Here is a 22775-nt window from a genome sequence, read left to right as displayed (position 1 = left end):
AAAATGCCAAATTAACTTCACTCCTCTACCCGACTAAGCTCAACACTCTCCTAGGAATATGTCCTTTGTATAGGAGCCTTGGTTTGGTTAAGGAACAAGACCTAGTGTTTCAATATTATTGTACTAAAATATAGAATTACATTAGAGTAGCTTAAATTGAGAGAGTTCTTTCTCTTAAATGACATTCAGCCTTTGACACAGGACATGTGATCTAAGGAAGATTCCTATAAGCCAAATATAAGTCAAAGAGAATGTGTAGTTTAAATTGCAATAGACAATGCCAAATTTCCAAGCAAAATTTATACCCTTACCATATTGGATGGCTGAGTTTTTCCACATGTCTACCAGCACTTGTATAACCAACATTTTGTCAGTCCGTTTGGTTAAAAGTGCTGTCTCATTGTTATTTAATACATATTTTAAAGTTGTGAATGCATTAAAATGTTTAAATATTTATTATATGTTATAAAGATATCTTTTATTTTTCTTATTTTCTATACAATTTCTTCTGAAATTCTTTCCCCCCTTTTTTTCCTAAATGGGATTTGTTTCTTTTCTTATAATGTCAAGGAGTATGTTTGATTATACATATAACTGGAATTAATCCTGTGTAAGGTATGTGTGCTAAAAACTGCAATTTTCCCTGTTTATCATTGGTCTTTTGACATTATGTTTGTTACCTTTTAAAACGAATGTAGTCATCTTCACTTTCTCATTTTGTTATGGCTCTGAGTTCTCACACATTTTCTTCTGTTTTCAGCCTTTCATATATCATCATTTATAACATTTTATTTTGGAAGTATGGTAAATTGACTTTAATTATTCTCCATTTTTATGCCTCAGTTTGTTAATTCGTCCATTTTCTTTCATTGATTTAAGGTACAAATTTCATTTTATGCTATATCTTTCTTTGAATCTATTTCTGTACTTTCTGTTTTACTGAATGTATTCCTGAAATATTAACAAACTCTTTTAACTGAAATATTTTATACTTGACAGGATGTATCCTTACTCCTGGTTATTCTTACTTATTCCAGTTTTTATATTTAATATACATTCAGTTTTAATAGTTAAAAATCAAATTTATTGATTAACTTAGTTTTAATTGCTACTTTAAAAATATGAATTCCATCTAGCTTCAAATTAAGTATGTTATGCCATCTATTCAAATATTCTTCATTTGCCTTAAGAGTCTTAAAATCATCTTCATATAAATTCTAGAAGTTTTTTTGTGAATTATTTATGTCTTTGTAACCAGCCAACATATTGAATTCCCCTCTTAGATCTAATTGCTTATTAGTTGCATTTCTAGAGTATTTAAATAAATGATCATAGTAATTTTCAAATATAGATGATTTTGCCTTTTTTGTCTTCATTTATTACTTTGAAAATTAAGTCAGTAAATATGTATTGAATTAGAGACAAATCGTGACCCTAATGGAACTTAAATTCTAGCAGAGCTTGCTTTTTTTTTTTTTTTTTCTTGTGTAATTGCATTGGAGCACACTCCTGGAAGCTCTTCAAAGCTCTTCACTGTTAATGGTGATAAAATGTTTACTTGTCATGTTCCGTATTTAACAGGAATGCTCCCATTACATAATGACAAGCATGTTGCCAACTTTTATTTTAGAATATATATATCTTGGTTTGACATATATACTTACCATGTTAAAATAGCAACTGTTACTTTTTTAAAAAAGAGTTTTCATCAAGAACTGATATCAAATTTAATAAAATAACTTTCTACATCTATGGAGATAATTGCTTTTTTCCTCTTTAAAACACTTTTAATTGGTGTCATAGCTTAATAGACATCTTAAAATTGAATAGTTGGTAGTCTCTTGAAAAGAAAGTACAATCTGTGCTTACAGATATTATACATATATATAGTTTAACCAGCCATCTGTTGTTTAAATCCTTTGTGTCTTAAATTGACTGAATTAGCTGAGTTTGGTTAATCTTGCTAGCAATTTGTAGAAGAAACTCAAATAATCCACAGTACAAAGCTCTGCATATTCTAGGTCCTTATTATTTATTTATTTATTTATTTATTTATTTTTGAGATGGAGTCTTGCTCTGTTGCCCAGGCTGGAGTGCAGTGGTGCAATGTCGGCTCACTGCAACCTCCACCTCCCGCGTTCAAGTGATTCTCCTGGCTCAGCCTCTCAAGTAGCTGGGATTACAGGTGTGTGCCACCACACCCAGCTACCTTTTGTATTTTTTTCTTTTTAGTAGAGATGGGGTTTCACCATGTTGGTCAGGCTGGTCTCAAACTCCTGACCTCATGATCTGCCCGCCTTGGCATCTCAAAGTGCTGGGATTACAGGCGTGAGCCACCACACCTGGCCTGGTCCTTATCTTGAAATACAATGTTATCTGGCACCTAATTCATTCCTACCCCCAATAACAATGTAAATATGACTTCTCCTCACATTTTTATGTATATCTATTTTCAAGTTTTCTTTTTTTAAAGCAAAGTTGGTTTGTTGTTGTTGTTAAAAATTGGGATTCTCCGTCTACCACTCACTCGTGACCTGGTTTGTTAAATGTCATGTGTTTATTTTTCACTGCATAGCTAATTGGGATATTCAGGCTAAGAATAATACAGAAACTTTTGATTGAAAGATGTAAGGTTTGCACTATTGGATTACTTCCTGTTCCTCTAATGGGTTGGTTTCTTAGCAACCTAATTTTGGATTTCCTTTGTGATTTCCTTAACATTTTTCTTTTTCCTGGGGCTTTATCTCACTACCCCACCGAAAACTGAATTAAAACAAAACAAAACCCCAACGATGATTCTGAAATATATTTTAGTCTATGTATGATATCATCTGTCTCAAGTGTGTATTTATATAAGCATATTTCACTGTATAGTATTATATTTATTTTGTTTTTAACTCAGATGTATTTTATCATATTTCTTTTGTTTTTAACTCAAATTTATTTAGTTATCAGAAGCTTGTAAATGTCAGTTCTGCAAATAGTGTCCAAAATAATATAATCTTATCTTTGTATTAATTGTCTAATGAATTAGATAGTGCAATCTATATTCTTAACACAACTTGGCACGAAGAATCAATTTCAAGGCTTTACACAGTTCCATAGCAGTGTTTACTTCAGGTCTATCAGCATTTCTTTCTAAAACAAATTAATTTCCTGTATCTTTATTATGAGGATAAAACAAATTCATTCTTCTCAGAATCTCCTTTTCAGTGTGTTAAGCCTTAGCATAGTAATGTTTCTCATTCTCTGAACTGCACACTGTGAGGGACTTTAGAGATCATTTGAATTCTTCTGTTTTGAGTATGGGATTTGTAATGTTTTGATAGTAAAACTTGGATTGGATTGTCTGGAAGATGTCTACATAGGTCCTCTATTCTCTCACTAAGTATCTTGGGGGAAGAATCAGGAAATAAGACAAGAGTTACTCTTATCTAGGATAACAATGTAACTAGCAATTGCGCTGTAATCTACCATCTCTTGACCTCGGTTTTGTTATTTGTATAACAAGGCAGTTGAATAATAATTTTTTTTTTCCTCTGGGGGCCATGACAACAGATTGGAGCCTTAGACTGCTTGGAATTGGTTGGTCCAGATTTGAATAACACTCACTGTTCACGCAGTTATGGTCCATGCTAGACCTCCTATAGGCTCCAGGGCTGCTAGAGGATTCCTAAAAGTCTTCAACATTTTAATAATCTTCACTTTTTACCAAGCATACCACTCAATTTGCTTTGCAACAAATGCCTATATTGATATAAGGTTAAAAACAGTTTCATCATTCAATTTGTACTTTTTAAAATGTCAAGCATTTGAAAAGACCTGCTTTTCAGAATGACAGCTTTTGAAGAATGGCATTTTGTAATCATTTACAAAACGTGCGTGTGTATGCCTGTGTGTGTGGCAATTTCTGCAATGCCAAAGAAGGTTATCATTCATCAAATACATCATGTTCAACTTGTCTTTGTCAACCTAAAAGCAAGAAGCTGAGCCAAAATTAAAACAAAATATATGAGAGTTCATGTGGGCCAAGCATGAGGGGTGCAATCTGGGAGCATACATTCAAGTTGCTCTGAATGTATAGTCTCATTAGCAGCAATTGTAAATGAATTTTTAAAGAGAAAGAAGAGGCAATTCCCTAAGTTATTTACTAAAAATTTCCATTAAAATGACATAAACTGTTGATTGGTTATACATTGTTTGTTTCACAAATTCCAGGAATGTGAAGATAATGGGTCAGGCCACTAGTCAGTAACAAATGACTCTAAACAATTGCTACCAGTCGTGAGTGGGTGGAGTGAGGACATGACTAAAATCCCATACTTCTGTCATAGCATATGAAGTTTGATTTCACAGGATTTCCTCAGCTCTGAAATAGAGGTCACTAACTCTGTGATCAACTTTTATTTTCTTTTTTTTTTTTTTTTTTTTTTTTTTTTTTTTTTTATTATACTTTAAGTTTTAGGGTACATGTGCACATTGTGCAGGTTAGTTACATATGTATACATGTGCCATGCTGGTGCGCTGCACCCACTAACTCGTCATCTAGCATTAGGTATATCTCCCAATGCTATCCCTCCCCCCTCCCCCCTCCCCACCACAGTCCCCAGAGTATGATATTCCCCTTCCTGTGTCCATGTGATCTCATTGTTCAATTCCCACCTATGAGTGAGAATATGCGGTGTTTGGTTTTTTGTTGTTGCGATAGTTTACTGAGAATGATGGTTTCCAATTTCATCCATGTCCCTACAAAGGATATGAACTCATCATTTTTTATGGCTGCATAGTATTCCATGGTGTATATGTGCCACATTTTCTTAATCCAGTCTATCATTGTTGGACATTTGGGTTGGTTCCAAGTCTTTGCTATTGTGAATAATGCCGCAATAAACATACGTGTGCATGTGTCTTTATAGCAGCATGATTTATAGTCATTTGGGTATATACCCAGTAATGGGATGGCTGGGTCAAATGGTATTTCTAGTTCTAGATCCCTGAGGAATCGCCACACTGACTTCCACAATGGTTGAACTAGTTTACAGTCCCACCAACAGTGTAAAAGTGTTCCTATTTCTCCACATCCTCTCCAGCACCTGTTGTTTCCTGACTTTTTAATGATTGCCATTCTAACTGGGGTGAGATGATATCTCATAGTGGTTTTGATTTGCATTTCTCTGATGGCCAGTGATGATGAGCATTTTTTCATGTGTTTTTTGGCTGCATAAATGTCTTCTTTTGAGAAGTGCCTGTTCATGTCCTTCGCCCACTTTTTGATGGGGTTGTTTGTTTTTTTCTTGTAAATTTGTTTGAGTTCACTGTAGATTCTGGATATTAGCCCTTTGTCAGATGAGTAGGTTGCGAAAATTTTCTCCCATGTTGTAGGTTGCCTATTCACTCTGATGGTAGTTTCTTTTGCTGTGCAGAAGCTCTTTAGTTTAATTAGATCCCATTTGTCAATTTTGTCTTTTGTTGCCATTGCTTTTGGTGTTTTGGACATGAAGTCCTTGCCCACGCCTATGTCCTGAATGGTAATGCCTAGGTTTTCTTCTAGGGTTTTTATGGTTTTAGGTCTAACGTTTAAATCTTTAATCCATCTTGAATTGATTTTTGTATAAGGTGTAAGGAAGGGATCCAGTTTCAGCTTTCTACATATGGCTAGCCAGTTTTCCCAGCACCATTTATTAAATAGGGAATCCTTTCCCCATTGCTTGTTTTTCTCAGGTTTGTCAAAGATCAGATAGTTGTAGGTAAGCGGCGTTATTTCTGAGGGCTCTGTTCTGTTCCATTGATCTATATTTCTGTTTTGGTACCAGTACCATGCTGTTTTGGTTACTGTAGCCTTGTAGTATAGTTTGAAGTCAGGTAGTGTGATGCCTCCAGCTTTGTTCTTTTGGCTTAGGATTGACTTGGCGATGCGGGCTCTCTTTTGGTTCCATATGAACTTTGAAGTAGTTTTTTCCAATTCTGTGAAGAAAGTCATTGGTAGCTTGATGGGGATGGCATTGAATCTGTAAATTACCTTGGGCAGTATGGCCATTTTCACGATATTGATTCTTCCTACCCATGAGCAAGGAATGTTCTTCCATTTGTTTGTATCCTCTTTTATTTCCTTGAGCAGTGGTTTGTAGTTCTCCTTGAAGAGGTGCTTCACATCCCTTGTAAGTTGGATTCCTAGGTATTTTATTCTCTTTGAAGCAATTGTGAATGGGAGTTCACTCATGATTTGGCTCTCTGTTTGTCTGTTGTTGGTGTATAAGAATGCTTGTGATTTTTGTACATTGATTTTGTATCCTGAGACTTTGCTGAAGTTGCTTATCAGCTTAAGGAGATTTTGGGCTGAGACGATGGGGTTTTCTAGATAAACAATCATGTCGTCTGCAAACAGGGACAATTTGACTTCCTCTTTTCCTAATTGAATACCCTTTATTTCCTTCTCCTGCCTGATTGCCCTGGCCAGAACTTCCAACACTATGTTGAATAGGAGCGGTGAGAGAGGGCATCCCTGTCTTGTGCCAGTTTTCAAAGGGAATGCTTCCAGTTTTTGCCCATTCAGTATGATATTGGCTGTGGGTTTGTCATAGATAGCTCTTATTATTTTGAAATATGTCCCATCAATACCTAATTGATTGAGAGTTTTTAGCATGAAGGGTTGTTGAATTTTGTCAAAGGCTTTTTCTGCATCTATTGAGATAATCATGTGGTTTTTGTCTTTGGCTCTGTTTATATGCTGGATTACATTTATTGATTTGCGTATGTTGAACCAGCCTTGCATCCCAGGGATGAAGCCCACTTGATCATGGTGGATAAGCTTTTTGATGTGCTGCTGGATTCGGTTTGCCAGTATTTTATTGAGGATTTTTGCATCAATGTTCATCAAAGATATTGGTCTAAAATTCTCTTTTTTGGTTGTGTCTCTGCCAGGCTTTGGTATCAGAATGATGCTGGCCTCATAAAATGAGTTAGGGAGGATTCCCTCTTTTTCTATTGATTGGAATAGTTTCAGAAGGAATGGTACCAGTTCCTCCTTGTACCTCTGGTAGAATTCGGCTCTGAATCCATCTGGTCCTGGACTCTTTTTGGTTGGTAAACTATTGATTATTGCCACAATTTCAGCTCCTGTTATTGGTCTATTCAGAGATTCAACTTCTTCCTGGTTTAGTCTTGGGAGAGTGTATGTGTCGAGGAATGTATCCATTTCTTCTAGATTTTCTAGTTTATTTGCGTAGAGGTGTTTGTAGTATTCTCTGATGGTAGTTTGTATTTCTGTGGGATCGGTGGTGATATCCCCTTTATCATTTTTTATTGCGTCTATTTGATTCTTCTCTCTTTTTTTCTTTATTAGTCTTGCTAGTGGTCTATCAATTTTGTTGATCCTTTCAAAAAACCAGCTCCTGGATTCATTAATTTTTTGAAGGGTTTTTTGTGTCTCTATTTCCTTCAGTTCTGCTCTGATTTTAGTTATTTCTTGCCTTCTGCTAGCTTTTGAATGTGTTTGCTCTTGCTTTTCTAGTTCTTTTAATTGTGATGTTAGGGTGTCAATTTTGGATCTTTCCTGCTTTCTCTTGTGGGCATTTAGTGCTATAAATTTCCCTCTGCACACCGCTTTGAATGCGTCCCAGAGATTCTGGTATGTTGTGTCTTTGTTCTCGTTGGTTTCAAAGAACATCTTTATTTCTGCCTTCATTTCGTTATGTACCCAGCAGTCATTCAGGAGCAGGTTGTTCAGTTTCCATGTAGTTGAGCGGCTTTGAGTGAGATTCTTAATCCTGAGTTCTAGTTTGATTGCACTGTGGTCTGAGAGATAGTTTGTTATAATTTCTGTTCTTTTACATTTGCTGAGGAGAGCTTTACTTCCAACTATGTGGTCAATTTTGGAATAGGTGTGGTGTGGTGCTGAAAAAAATGTATATTCTGTTGATTTGGGGTGGAGAGTTCTGTAGATGTCTATTAGGTCCGCTTGGTGCAGAGCTGAGTTCAATTCCTGGGTATCCTTGTTGACTTTCTGTCTCGTTGATCTGTCTAATGTTGACAGTGGGGTGTTAAAGTCTCCCATTATTAATGTGTGGGAGTCTAAGTCTCTTTGTAGGTCACTCAGGACTTGCTTTATGAATCTGGGTGCTCCTGTATTGGGTGCATAAATATTTAGGATAGTTAGCTCCTCTTGTTGAATTGATCCCTTTACCATTATGTAATGGCCTTCTTTGTCTCTTTTGATCTTTGTTGGTTTAAAGTCTGTTTTATCAGAGACTAGGATTGCAACCCCTGCCTTTTTTTGTTTTCCATTGGCTTGGTAGATCTTCCTCCATCCTTTTATTTTGAGCCTATGTGTGTCTCTGTACGTGAGATGGGTTTCCTGAATACAGCACACTGATGGGTCTTGACTCTTTATCCAACTTGCCAGTCTGTGTCTTTTAATTGGAGAATTTAGTCCATTTACATTTAAAGTTAATATTGTTATGTGTGAATTTGATCCTGTCATTATGATGTTAGCTGGTGATTTTGCTCGTTAGTTGATGCAGTTTCTTCCTAGTCTTGATGGTCTTTACATTTTGGCATGATTTTGCAGCGGCTGGTACCGGTTGTTCCTTTCCATATTTAGCGCTTCCTTCAGGAGCTCTTTTAGGGCAGGCCTGGTGGTGACAAAATCGGTCAGCATTTGCTTGTCTGTAAAGTATTTTATTTCTCCTTCACTTATGAAGCTTAGTTTGGCTGGATATGAAATTCTGGGTTGAAAATTCTTTTCTTTAAGAATGTTGAATATTGGCCCCCACTCTCTTCTGGCTTGTAGGGTTTCTGCCGAGAGATCCGCTGTTAGTCTGATGGGCTTCCCTTTGAGGGTAACCCGACCTTTCTGTCTGGCTGCCCTTAACATTTTTTCCTTCATTTCAACTTTGGTGAATCTGACAATTATGTGTCTTGGAGTTGCTCTTCTCGAGGAGTATCTTTGTGGCGTTCTCTGTATTTCCTGAATCTGAACGTTGGCCTGCCTTGCTAGATTGGGGAAGTTCTCCTGGATAATATCCTGCAGAGTGTTTTCCAACTTGGTTTCATTCTCCGCATCACTTTCAGGTACACCAATCAGACGTAGATTTGGTCTTTTCACATAGTCCCATATTTCTTGGAGGCTTTGCTCATTTCTTTTTATTCTTTTTTCTCTAGACTTCCCTTCTCGCTTCGTTTCATTCATTTCATCTTCCATTGCTGATACCCTTTCTTCCAGTTGATCGCATCGGCTCCTGAGGCTTCTGCATTCTTCACGTAGTTCTCGAGCCTTGGTTTTCAGCTCCATCAGCTCCTTTAAGCACTTCTCTGTATTGGTTATTCTAGTTATACATTCTTCTAAATTTTTTTCAAAGTTTTCAACTTCTTTGCCTTTGGTTTGAATGTCCTCCCGTAGCTCAGAGTAATTTGATCGTCTGAAGCCTTCTTCTCTCAGCTCGTCAAAATCATTCTCCATCCAGCTTTGTTCCGTTGATGGTGAGGAACTGCGTTCCTTTGGAGGAGGAGAGGCGCTCTGCATTTTAGAGTTTCCTGTTTTTCTGTTCTGTTTTCTCCCCATCTTTGTGGTTTTATCTACTTTTGGTCTTTGATGATGGTGATGTACAGATGGGTTTTCGGTGTGGATGTCCTTTCTGTTTGTTAGTTTTCCTTCTAACAGACAGGACCCTCAGCTGCAGGTCTGTTGGAGTACCCTGCCTTGTGAGGTGTCAGTGTGCCCCTGCTGGGGGGTGCCTCCCAGTTAGGCTGCTCGGGGGTCAGGGGTTAGGGACCCACTTGAGGAGGCAGTCTGCCCGTTCTCAGATCTCCAGCTGCGTGCTGGGAGAACCACTGCTCTCTTCAAAGCTGTCAGACAGCGACATTTAAGTCTGCAGAGGTTACTGCTGTCTTTTTGTTTGTCTGTGCCCTGCCCCCAGAGGTGGAGCCTACAGAGGCAGGCAGGCCTCCTTGAGCTGTGGTGGGCTCCACCCAGTTCGAGCTTCCTGGCTGCTTTGTTTACCTAAGCAAGCCTGGGCAATGGCGGGCGCCCCTCCCCCAGCCTCGCTGCCGCCTTGCAGTTTGATCTGAGACTGCTGTGCTAGCAATCAGCGAGATTCCGAGGGCGTAGGACCCTCCGAGCCAGGTGTGGGATATAGTCTCGTGGTGCGCCGTTTTTTAAGCCGGTCTGAAACGCGCAATATTCGGGTGGGAGTGACCCGAGTTTTCCAGGTGCGTCCGTCACCCCTTTCTTTGACTCGGAAAGGGAACTCCCTGACCCGTTGCGCTTCCCAGGTGAGGCAATGCCTCGCCCTGCTTCGGCTTGCGCACGGTGCGCGCACCCACTGGCCTGCGCCCACTGTCTGGCACTCCCTAGTGAGATGAACCCGGTACCTCAGATGGAAATGCAGAAATCACCCGTCTTCTGCGTCGCTCACGCTGGGAGCTGTAGACCGGAGCTGTTCCTATTCGGCCATCTTGGCTCCTCCCCCTCAACTTTTATTTTCATATAAATTTAAAACTCTTTTTTTGCTGGGCTGAGATGATTAATGACACAAAAGTGGATTTTGAAGAAATAGCTACTTCTGTGTGTAAGTTTATGAGCATTTTATAATAATGGAAGGGGATCATTTCATAGCAAAATGGAGACTTGGTCCCACATTTACCTTCCTTGTCTTCCAATGCTATCTGAAATGACCCAATAAATAGAGCACAACAAATAAGCAAGAAGCTTTTTGGTATTTCTGGGAGGTATTGTGCAGTTGTGATAGGATGGACAGAGTTTGGAGCAGCAGCAATTTCACACCTGCAGAAGTAAAGCCCATCTGGGAAGCAGTGATAAGATGATAAGCAGAGCTACAGACCTGGGCAAACTCAAGTCAAGAGAGAAAGAGAACAAATCTGGGCTGTCAAAGGATATCATCATATTTTCCTATGCTATTCACCAATCCTTTCTTGACTTGATGATGGCCAAGGAAAAAGTAACTTCTTTTTTTTGTTGTTTTTTTCTCTTGAGATAGAGTCTCACTCTGTTGCCAAGGCTGGAGTGCAATGGCTTGGCCTTGGCTCGTTGCAACCTCTGCCTCCCAGGTTCAAGCAATTCTCCTGCCTCAGCCCCTGAGTAGCTGGGACTGCAGGCGCATGCCACCACACCCGGCTAATTTTTGTATTTTTAGTAGAGACAGGGTTTCACCATGTTGGCCAGGCTAGTCTTGACCTCCTGGCCTCGTGATCCACCTGCCTCGGCATCCCAATGTGCTGGGATTACAGACATGAACCACCATGCCTGCCTGGCAAAAATAACTTCTAATGATATCATGGGTGCATCACTAACTCTTTGATGCCAGAAAAACTGAATACAAGTGAAAGAGGTACAGAGAGCAAGAAAGTTACAGCCAATGTGTGGCTTACAGTTAGGACAGAGAAGGGGGCAGGTACAGATCCACTTGATGTGGGTAGATTTTAACCCAACTTGTACTAGCAATAGCTGAGGAGCTGTTAGCTTTAGTAAACACATCCAGCTTCACTAACATGGGAGCCTGCTAGATAAAGCAAAAATATTCACATAGCTATTACAGAGAGAGGAAAGGCTGACCAGTTGGGGGAAAGACATGGCTGTTCACTTGGTGTTTGGTGAGAACAAGGAATGAAGTTGTTTCCTAAGAAATTATTTTGGCAATGGCTTCCTGCCTCTCACAAGCCACTAAATTTCTTAATATGCAAAATATAGCTATGAAGAAAAAAACACGTGAGAAAATGTCTAACATGGACAAAACAGAACTGCAATTTCCAATACTGTACAACCAAATAATACTTCCTATAAGTTGCAAACAAAAATGAAAATACATGGCCAGATATAGGAAAATAGCTCTAAAGAAAAGAAAAAGTGGAAGAATCAGAGCATAGAATAAAAAGATATACTCTAATGAATTTTTAAAAGACAGTTTAATTCTTAGATTGACCATATTTAAAATAATATTGAACCATTTAACAAGTATAAATTCGGATCAGGACAAAATTAAATTTAAAAAGAGTGTAGGTAAGTAATAAAAAGTTTATGAATTGAAGAAAGAATAAAATTTTAAGATCTAAAAGGCATATCACATTCTAGCAACATTTGTGCATAATCAATACATAAACAAATGTTTAACAATTGAATTTTTAGAACAATGAAAAAGTTATTTAGGAAAAAGGAAGTCAAATGCAATTTGTAGTGGGATTGTGACTGGGGGAGCAGCCTGTGCAAATTTGGGCCGGCCTCAAATCCAATGTTAGGTGTAGCTGAGTGAGGCTCACCATATCCTAAGACACTGGTTTGATAACTGGTTGAACATTGAACCACCTGAGGAGTTATTGAGAAAACAAACACAAACAAAAATCAATTAGTGTGTGTTCCTCAGTTCCACAGATTCTGGTTTAATTGTTCTGGGGTATAACCTGGGCTTTTATAAGCTCCCTTGTTGATTCTAACATGTAGCTCAGTTTGAGAAACAGTTTCAAGGCGAACCATGTGAAAAGCATATTATACATAGTTAAGTTGTAATTCACATATAAAATTGTCAGGTAATTTTCTTCAAATCAAAACAGCTCAAAACCACAGCAACAAGGTAAATTATGATACACACACACCCACACACATGCACACATACACATGCACAAATTAGCGTGGATGTCCACTCATCAAGAATTGAAAGAAAAACACTTGGTAAACATGGCTGAGAATCACTGCAATACAATGTATAACTAGTAAGAAATCAATTCTGCAATATGTTATTTAATATATCACAAATTATCTTTACAATATAAATTTGAACAATAGTATAAAAACAACAACAAAAATTCTCAAAGTGGACAGGAGAAAGGAAAAAAAAAGGTAATTGAGCTGGTTTTCACATCTTCCTTACCCAAAAGTTAATAGATAATATTTACACTGAATAAAAGAAAGAAACAGAGGTTTAGGTATATTATATAAACTAATAAGAGGAACCTACAGAAAACAGTAATAACAATAACAAAAAACTGAAAGTAAGACGATAACCACATAAGACCAATAAATTAAAAAAGGGAAAAGAGAGATTGATGTGGTTGTGCTAATTTTCTCACCTCTCCTAATGAAGACTATGTATCCTGTCTACTAAATCAGAGACTAGATGATTAAAAACATTCCCATTAAAACAGCAACCATTACAAGTTCTAAAAGGAATCTGTATGTTACAAATTAGCAGGAAGAAAAATGTTTATTCAAACAAAAGCATACCACAAAACAACTGGAGAAAAAATTATATGGTAAAATGGCAGAGAGCAATGTAAGCATAAAAGTGATTTTAAAAGAAGAAATAAAGGCAGAATTAATTCAAAATACAAATATTATGTTAATATAAATGGAAAATTTGTACTCATTAAAATAACAAAATTCTAATAGATCAAAATTTTAAACTAACCCCATATATTGAATAAATATATCTTAGAAATTTCAAGATTAAAATAATAATTTTTATTTTTAAAAATTAATTTTAAAAAATACTTGCTTGACATATTAAACAAGATAGTTGGTATATAATAAACAGTCAAGTTTGTTTGGGGCATAAAATATCAAATAAAATAAAAATCGAGGCCAGGTGCAGTGGCTAATGCCTATAATTCCGAGCACTTTGGGAGGCCAAGGCAGGTGGATCACCTGAGGTCAGAAGTTGGAGACCAGCCTGGTCAACATGGTGAAACCCCCTTCTCTACTAAAAATACAAAAATTTGCTGGGCATGGTGGCCTGCACCTGTAATCCCAGCTGCTCAGGAGGCGGAGACAGGAGAATTACTTGAACCTGGGAGCTGGAGGTTGCAGTGAGCTGAGATTATACCACAGCACTCCAGCCTGAGCAACAAGAGTGAAACTCTGTCTCAAAAACAAACAAACAAACAAAAAAACCAAACACACCAAAGAAGAAACAAAATAAAAATAGATAATGTAAAATGATAAAGGATAAAGGTAATATATACAACTTGGACCCATCTATCATCATCACAGTGTGTATTGATTTAAATAAATAACTCAGATATCTCAGATATTGCAAGGATAAATTGACAGAAATACAATGGAAGCATCCACTCATAGCATATTATATGTATCATGAAAATAAGATGTAGATTGTCTGAATACAATGACTAATAAGGTTGATTCGTGGATATATTTGAAAATGTTACACTTTAATAAAAGCTTTTTTTAAATCTACTCACAAGGAATTTAAAAACTTATTCCTATAGAAAGCCTTAAAACAAACCTTAGTAATCCAGCCTAATGAAATGCAGTAAGAAAATAAATTGGCAACCCAAAAAGGACCAGCTATAAAACCATAAATATCTGTGAAGGTAAAAATGAAAACAAAAAATAAGTATGTTAACCTTAAATAATAAGATTCAGAAAATATGATTAAGTTTAGAGTTTATTGAAGGGCAAAGCTTGAGGGTGATCACCCGTGAAGCACCAACCTCAAATTGTGTCAGTGTTCCAAAATAAAGAAGTTAAGGTTTCACTTATATAGGCAGAGACAGATAAATTTTAGCAGGATTACAACATTTCCCACACAAGACCAGTGCATGTTACAGCAATTCTATTGGTTACACGTTGCTACATTCCAAGAAAGATAACTTTATTACTCTGTGAGGACAGTAGTGATCAGAAAGGGTATCATCTCTGGTACCATTTGGTCTTCCTAATTATTTGCAGCAACAAAAGGCAGAAGTTGCAGCTGCATGCCACCTGACTCAGGCCACATAGCCACATTTCTCAAAAGGCTTCGAATAATTTAAAGTTTCAACAGCTTTACATCTGAAATATTTAATTTCAGAAGTGTATATCTTTTGCCAAAGATAAAAACAGAAACCACAAAAAGATATAATCATAACATGTTTGCTGTGTATATTCTCAGAAATGTGAATATTACAATCTTTTGACATATATGTATGTATGTATTTTTTATAAACAAGTTTTTAATATTAGCCTAGAAAAGAAAGCTGATCTTGGTTCCTGAGACTGAGATTTATGGCAACCAGTGATATTTAGGCAAAGCACTTCCAGTATCCCTTCCAGGGCTTCACTAAGTCTTTTCCGCACTTCTCAAAACTCCAAGTTTCACTGATTTTCAAATTCCTCCCCTTTGGACACTAGTTTTCTGCTGTTTTTCACACTCTGCTTTAATGTCACAGTGGTTTGCCTCACTTTTTTTCAAGTTCTGTTTTACCTTTTAAGGCACCGAGCTACGAGTTTCTCTTCACCGCATACTTAAAAAATGGATAGTTTAGAATAATAGACAATTTCCATAAGTACCATTTAACCTTATAGCACTTATAGTTACACAGTGTCGTATGGTTAAAAATAGGCATTATTAATAAATATTCCCTGGTCACATAAATTTACAAATTGAGCACGTCTTCCTGAGAAACCTGACAGAATCTACAAATTGCATATAATTCCGAGGACTACTTTATGTTGGGATAATATACGTGGTATTTTATTTTTATTTAACAGGTATACAATTAATGTTTTCACATATTAAAAATACTAACCATTGAGAGGGAAATAAAATTTTACTAAAGTCTTTCCTTTAACCCCATTCATCAGATAACAAAATACCGAAAATATTTCTGGATTTAGTTTTTCTTTGTTTAACATTTTAAGATTATGTTTAACATTTAAGATTAAGAAATGTTTAACATTTTAAGATTATATTATATATATAAGATATATATATATATCTTCATTCCTGATTATTGTTTTCTAGACAAGCTTTACAATCTCCCTGCTTTAGAAAACATTCATGTGTTACTACCCACCTTCCCATTTTCTCCCTTCTAACTTCTAATCCCAATATTGTTGGATATATTACTATTATTTTCAGAGATTGACACTTCTACTATTAAATTCTAAATTTAATATTTATTTCTTGATTTATCAAGCTTTGAAAATACCTACTAATTTTGTGCTATAAAAGAGAATGGAATAAGGACTTTCTTTCTTTCGTCTCTCTTCCCCCTTCCTATTACTATAAATATTGTATTTTACATTTACAAGGTTTATAGAATATACATTCTATTTCATTAAATAGCATTGAATTATTTGTGGTTTGTCGGTACTTTGATTTTCAAAAGAGAAAGCACTAATAGTATTCATAATATTATGATTATGTACATGTACATCACATTCATACAATAATGAAATTGTGTAGTTGAAACCATGTAAAAGAAAATGCAGTCTCACATCTTACAAAATTTCGAATTGTATATGTATTTCAGTGTGTTAGAGTGTATGAATTGTATATGTATTTCAGTGTGTTAGATTACACTTTATTTTTTGCTAGCATTCCCATTCTGCATTATGCTCAATTGTCATTGTTTATTTTAGCTCATGTTACCCCTGAGTTAAATTACTTTTAATTTCATTGAAATTACATCCTGATGAATATGTTTTTAAAATGTACTTGGCCAGGCATTGTGGCTCAAGCTTATAATCCTAACACTTTGGGAGGCCCATGTGGGCAGATCATGAGGTCAGGAGATCGAGACCATCCTGGCTAACACGGTAAAACCCATCTCTACTAAAAATACAAAAATTAGCCAGGTGTGGTGGCATGGGCCTGTAATTCCAGCTACTTGGGAGGCTGAGGCAGGAGAATTGCTTGAACCCAGGAAGTGGAGGTTGCAGTGAGCCAAGATCACGCCACTGCACTCCAGCCTGGGCAACAGAGCGAGACTCCTTCTCAAAACAAACCAAAACAAAAAAATGTACTTAGAGAATAATGAATGTTGTAACCTTTTTCATAAATAAAACATCTTTATTTTGCCCTCATATTGGATTGGGGATGAAACTCTAGGTTTAAAGGTGATTTTTTCCCCCTCAGAATTGAGGACTTTTAAAATTATTTTCTGTATTGAGTGTTGTTAAGACAGTGTATGGCTGTTTCTATAACGTTTTCTGTGTAAATAATTTTCTGTTCTTATTTAAAAGCTTTTATAATTTTCTTTTTATCTTTGAGGAAATGGAAATTCAATATGTGTACATATGGATAATACTTCGTTAGTCCTGCTTTCCATTCAACATGCCACCTCAATTAAATAACTGTTTCTTCATTTCCAAACACTTATTTTCTATTTTTTTATTATTTCTTCTCCTCATTTATTTTTGCTCCTGTCCATTTAGAATTTCCATTAGATGGATGATGGATTACTTAGATATTTCCCTTCGTACCTCTAAATTTCTGTTGCAGGTGATCTAGTTAGAAAGTGTCAGATAAAACCCATATAGTTACAAAACCATTTTATTTTCCATTGGAATAGAGTAAAGCATAATTTCCCAGCACCCGTTTCATGTAGTTAAGATCCATATGGCCAGTTCTGGCCAAAAGTAAGCTAACTGGGGTCATGTGTGTCCCTTTCAGTACAAGTTGGTGTAAGTAGGTAGTGGTCTATCTCATTTGTCTTTTCCTTTCATATTTGAAGGCTGACAGATGCCAGTGCACCTTGGAAGCCAAAAGATATTGAATGAAAGATGAAAAATGATTTGATTTCTGATTCAGTGCTTAAAGAAGAGCTTTCCAGAAGTGCTCACTGACTTTTAGCAAGGGATGAATTTTAGGCAAAGTGGTTTTATATAGCAGCTAGTTTAAATTACCTTAGCAAGTACTTCTTGCCTTGGTAATCTGGATTCTGGGAATATGACTGAATTTATATTCCAGATAAATAATTCAGATGTCCACTCTAAAAATGTATTTATGCAACCCATGTGTTAATTATCTTAAATGATTTTGGCAACTATAATACTAGTTTTAAAAATGTTTTCCTTATTTTCTGTTTGCTATTTTACATTTCACTATTCCTACTTTTTATGTCTGCAATATCTCCTAGCATCTATCAAGTTAAGATTTTGTTCCTTGAATTATTTTATTGTTTTATTTAGCATTTATGATTCTGTTTATTCATCCTGGTCCCTCTCTCTTATTTATGTTCTTCTCTATGATTTCAATTTTTAAGTATAAAACTACCCCATTCCTGAGACATATTGAAATACAGATTAACTTAGATTAGATTAAAATGATTGAGGAAAAATACCAAATTGTTTGGCATGAACTCTTCTCTCTCAGATTTCCCTTACTCTTTACATTTGTTAACATCAACTTTTTTCTTTTTTTTTTACATTTGATCATTCGATATTTGTTGAATATTTTTTGTCTTTGTATTTGTTGATTCAGCTCTGAACATTTGTGGACTCAGCTCGTAAATATTACGTCTGGGCTGAAATTTAATGTGATTTTCCTTTAAAGTTAATCTTGTCGACTATTTACCTTTTAACTATTTGAAAACTTGAATTGCACTCCTTTCTGTTTATAATTGTTTTTGTTTCATACTTAAAATAACTTTTTGCCATTACAGTGCAATTTGAGGAAAACAAGAAGGCAGATGTTTTGCCATTGAGCCAGAATTAAGGTAAGAAATGTGAGGCAGCATTTTGCGTGATTAGAGTTGGACCCTATATTTATTTTAAAATATGATATTTTGTACAATATGAATTTTGCATTATTTTTGATAATTTAAAATATTGCAATAAGGAATTGTATTAAGATATTAATCAGCTTGATTAATAAGATTTTACTACTTTCTTAAATTCTATGCATGATATACATACCTCATTTGCTTGAGCCTGGTTCTGGTCCTGATGTGCTATCATGAATCATACAGTAGGAGAATATTCAATAAAAAACAAAATACTGCAGAATGTATATTTCAGTGAGTGGGAGGTAGATTGTAGAGATTCTGTTTTGCAATTGTTAATAAAAACCCTATATTTGCTACCAGAATGTGTGGCCTAGAGAACAGAGATTACCTTTGCATTTCTGCAAATAAAATTCCTATAAGTAAGAATAAGCAAGTTGGTCAGAATTTACTATTACAGCTACAATGTGAAAGATAGATTAAAATATTAAAGGGTTTAAACTCAATGACATTGCATGTGAAGATAAGCTTAATATTCTCCAGTCGATCTAATATTCCTCAATGTTTATTAAGAGCACACACATGTTTAATTAGTGCCTCAAAGATTCAGAGAACTAGAATGTCCAAGGGCCTCAGAAAATCCTCAAGTTTAAGTTAGAATTATGTAGAAGCGGAGACAAGTTATTCAGGGCACCTGGATACGAGTTTATGCACAATTTATCCAACTGTCTTTAAAACTTTTCACTTAATGAGGCATATTATAGGGAGAAAAATGACCAGGAAATGTATGATATATTTGGAGAAGGTAGCAATCCAATTTATAAATTCCCATCTTCCAACCATCTGGAGGTGCCAGATTGGCAGGGTTTCTCGTCAGCATTCTGTATATTATGCATGCTTCACAAAGCAAGAAAGGGAATCACTCAGCATTCTCAAATTCTCAAAGGATTCCTTTAAAAGGTTGATAACCAGTCTGCAGTATATTTTTTAAAATAGCTATTTGCTATTATGCTTTGTTTAAGAGAAGAACTGGGGATTCACATTATAAATTGCATTCCCTATAGATAATACCAAAGATTCAAGGATGAGGGATAACCCATTGGGTGTGAGGGTGAATTTTCTTTATCTCTACTAACTCTTTGTCACCTGGGGCTGAGGTTAATTATAGTGATAATATGACAGTATAGCAAAATCCACAGATTTGGGAAATGCACATAAATTGGTAAGTTTACTATTTCTGGGTTAAAGCATGAGCAACACAATGAAACCTGTACTTGAGGCAGAGTGGGGAAGAAATGAAATAATGATCAATTTTAAGCATCTATTTTACTTTTCTAGTAGTTTTCTTGAAATATACATGGGAAGATTTCTTTTCCATTAAGTATGTATGCCTTTGATGGATCTAGATTCTCCTTAACCCAATGGAAGCTACAATCTTCTGTGAAATTATTCTTCTATTTACATTATAGATCAAAATATGTCTGAAACAAAAACTTATAATAGAAGTCATAAAAAACATTGGATGATGGATTCTACTTATTCCCAATTAAATAAAAAATGGGAATGCAACATATGAATTAAAGAGTATTTTTTTAGAGTGAAATACCACCTTAGGACTTTCTAAGCCAAGAAGGAACAAGATACAGCTAAACATTTGCTGATAACAATATTCATTCAACTCTGAGATTTTCCATAGAAGCCCAATTTTGGATTTTTAACAATGGCAAAAAACAAACTGTTTATTAGTCTAATGGGAGTGAATCTGAAATGAAAAGTAAGAAGCTCAAAGCTGAAGATGTAATAATTCTTTTTTTTTTAGGTTTTTATTTTATTTTATTTTATTTCATTTTATTTTATTATTATTATACTTTAAGTTTTAGGGTACATGTGCACAATGTGCAGGTTAGTTACATATGTATACATGTGTCATGCTGGTGTGCTGCACCCATTAACTCGTCATTTAGCATTAGGTATATCTCCTAATGCTATCCCTCCCCCCTCTCCCCACCCCACAACAGTCCCCAGAGTGTGATGTTCCCCTTCCTGTGTCCATGTGTTCTCATTGTTCAATTCCCACCTATGAGTGAGAACATGCAGTGTTTGGTTTTCTGTCCTTGTGATAGTTTACTGAGAATGATGATTTTCACTTTCATCCATGTCCCTACAGAGGACATGAACTCATCATTTTTTATGGCTGCATAGTATTCCATGGTGTATATGTGCCACATTTTCTTAATCCAGTCTATCATTGTTGGACATTTGGGTTGGTTCCAAGTCTTTGCTATTGTGAATAGTGCCACAATAAACATATGTGTGCATGTGTCTTTATAGCAGCATGATTTATAGTCCTTTGGGTATATACCCAGTAATGGGATGGCTGGGTCAAATGGTATTTCTAGTTCTAGATCCCTGAGGAATCGCCACACTGACTTCCACAATGGTTGAACTAGTTTACAGTCCCACCAACAGTGTAAAAGTATTCCTATTTCTCCACATCCTCTCCAGCACCTGTTGTTTCCTGACTTTTTAATGATTGCCATTCTAACTGGTGTGAGATGGTGATGTAATAATTCTTAAGAAAGTCAGATCCATTAAGAATTCCCATGTCATGGAAAATAAACTCTCCTAATACTTTTAGGATTTATCAGGACAATTAAGCTGAATGAAAGGACTATGACTTTAAATGTCGAAAGAAGAAAATGAAACTTGAGATCTGCTTTAGAAAGGAAAAAATAACAAAAAATAATAAGGCTCTGATTCTGAGTAACAAGCTGTGTATAACTTCAAAATACTAAACTGATAACCAAGAAAACCAAGAGCAGTAGAAAGATGGTTTCTGCCTTTAACATTCAAAGTTAGTTCTGTTTTGTTTTAGTGTTGAAAGACTCAATTTATGTTGAATAGAAATTTCAGTTGAGAACTGTTTTTGAATATTCTGTGTATATTAAAGAAATGGCTCAGGCTGGTTTTAATATTTCCAAAGCTTGAAGCAGAAGACTTACTCTGAATCCTGCAAGTAAAGCTGGGAAACCTGTCTTTACAGGTGCTCTGCTGTATGATCCCAGAAGAGATGGAGGAGTGGATTATTAGGGAAATGAGCTAAATTAAAGCTTGGCATCATTGCTAAATTCACCCAAGTCCAAGTAATATTTAGGTTGAAAGCCAAATGAAAGCATGGGTTAATTGAAGCAACAGAGAAATTTAACATGAACTAAATAAGTCTAAAGCAGGATGTAAAGTATAGATTTATGTATATTTTGTCAGAAGCATACAGATATTATTATTCTTTTTTAAATGCTCTCATAATACCTGGTTGAGGAAATGCAGTTACCTATACAAAGGAAGGTATATGAAATTTTATGTCAAAACAGGAGAGTGCCTTCCCTTCTCCACTCTCCAAAGCATAGTATCTAGTCCGTCACTCTTCTTTTTTGTAAACATTTCATGCCTAATGACTTTCACTTCCCTTCATTGGAGTCATGATATTTTCAGGACACATCCACCTGGAGCTAAGAATCATATATTTCTCCTAACATGATTGTGCATGGAATCAGGAGTCAGAGATTGCATGATTGATGTTAGAGTACAGGACCTCTCCTTTTATGGAAGACCGTCTTTCAGAAAGTTTGTATCAGCTTGCTCTGTGTGTGTGTGTGTGTGTGTGTGTGTGTGTGTGTGTGTGTGTGTGTGTGTGTGATTTATGCTTCTCTGGTTCCCCTGTGATAATAAGACCCAGGAGAACAAATGTATATACTATTTATCTTTTTTATCACCAGCATCACCAACCAAAGTACTTTTCATATGATGGCCATTTATAAATGTTTACTGGACTAAAAAAATGATGAGTACTTACTAACTAATAAGATAAAAGAAGAAAAGAAAGGTTTTTAAGAATCTAATTAGTTAACAAATCAAATGGATATACAGTAAGTATAAGAGAGGAAAGAGTCCACATTTATCATTAAAAATTTAAGTTTATATTTTGGGTGATAAAGTCTGCTGAGCTAGACAGTCTAATCAAAGTCTGTAATATTTCCATTCTTCATTATATTTAAGTAGAAAGGGACACTTGACAAAATAAAGCCAAATAACTTCACTACTCAGATATAGAAGCATGGGAAGGGAAGAAGAAAACTTACAAGAAAAATCAGGCTAAAGGAGAATAAGTTGCAAGTGTTTCTATACCTCATGAAAGGAGAGATAGCAGTTGTCTTCAGCAGCTAATAACATGAGGAGATATTTTTATTCATGTGTTTATTGAAGAAGTTTTCTGTGTTGAATGCCTATAATGTGACATGCTAATTTTCAGGGATTTTCCTTGC

Source organism: Pan troglodytes, chromosome 2 (assembly GCF_028858775.2).
Source record: "Pan troglodytes isolate AG18354 chromosome 2, NHGRI_mPanTro3-v2.0_pri, whole genome shotgun sequence".
Taxonomy (NCBI): Eukaryota; Metazoa; Chordata; class Mammalia; order Primates; family Hominidae; genus Pan; species Pan troglodytes.
Note: the sequence above shows the minus strand (reverse complement) of the source record.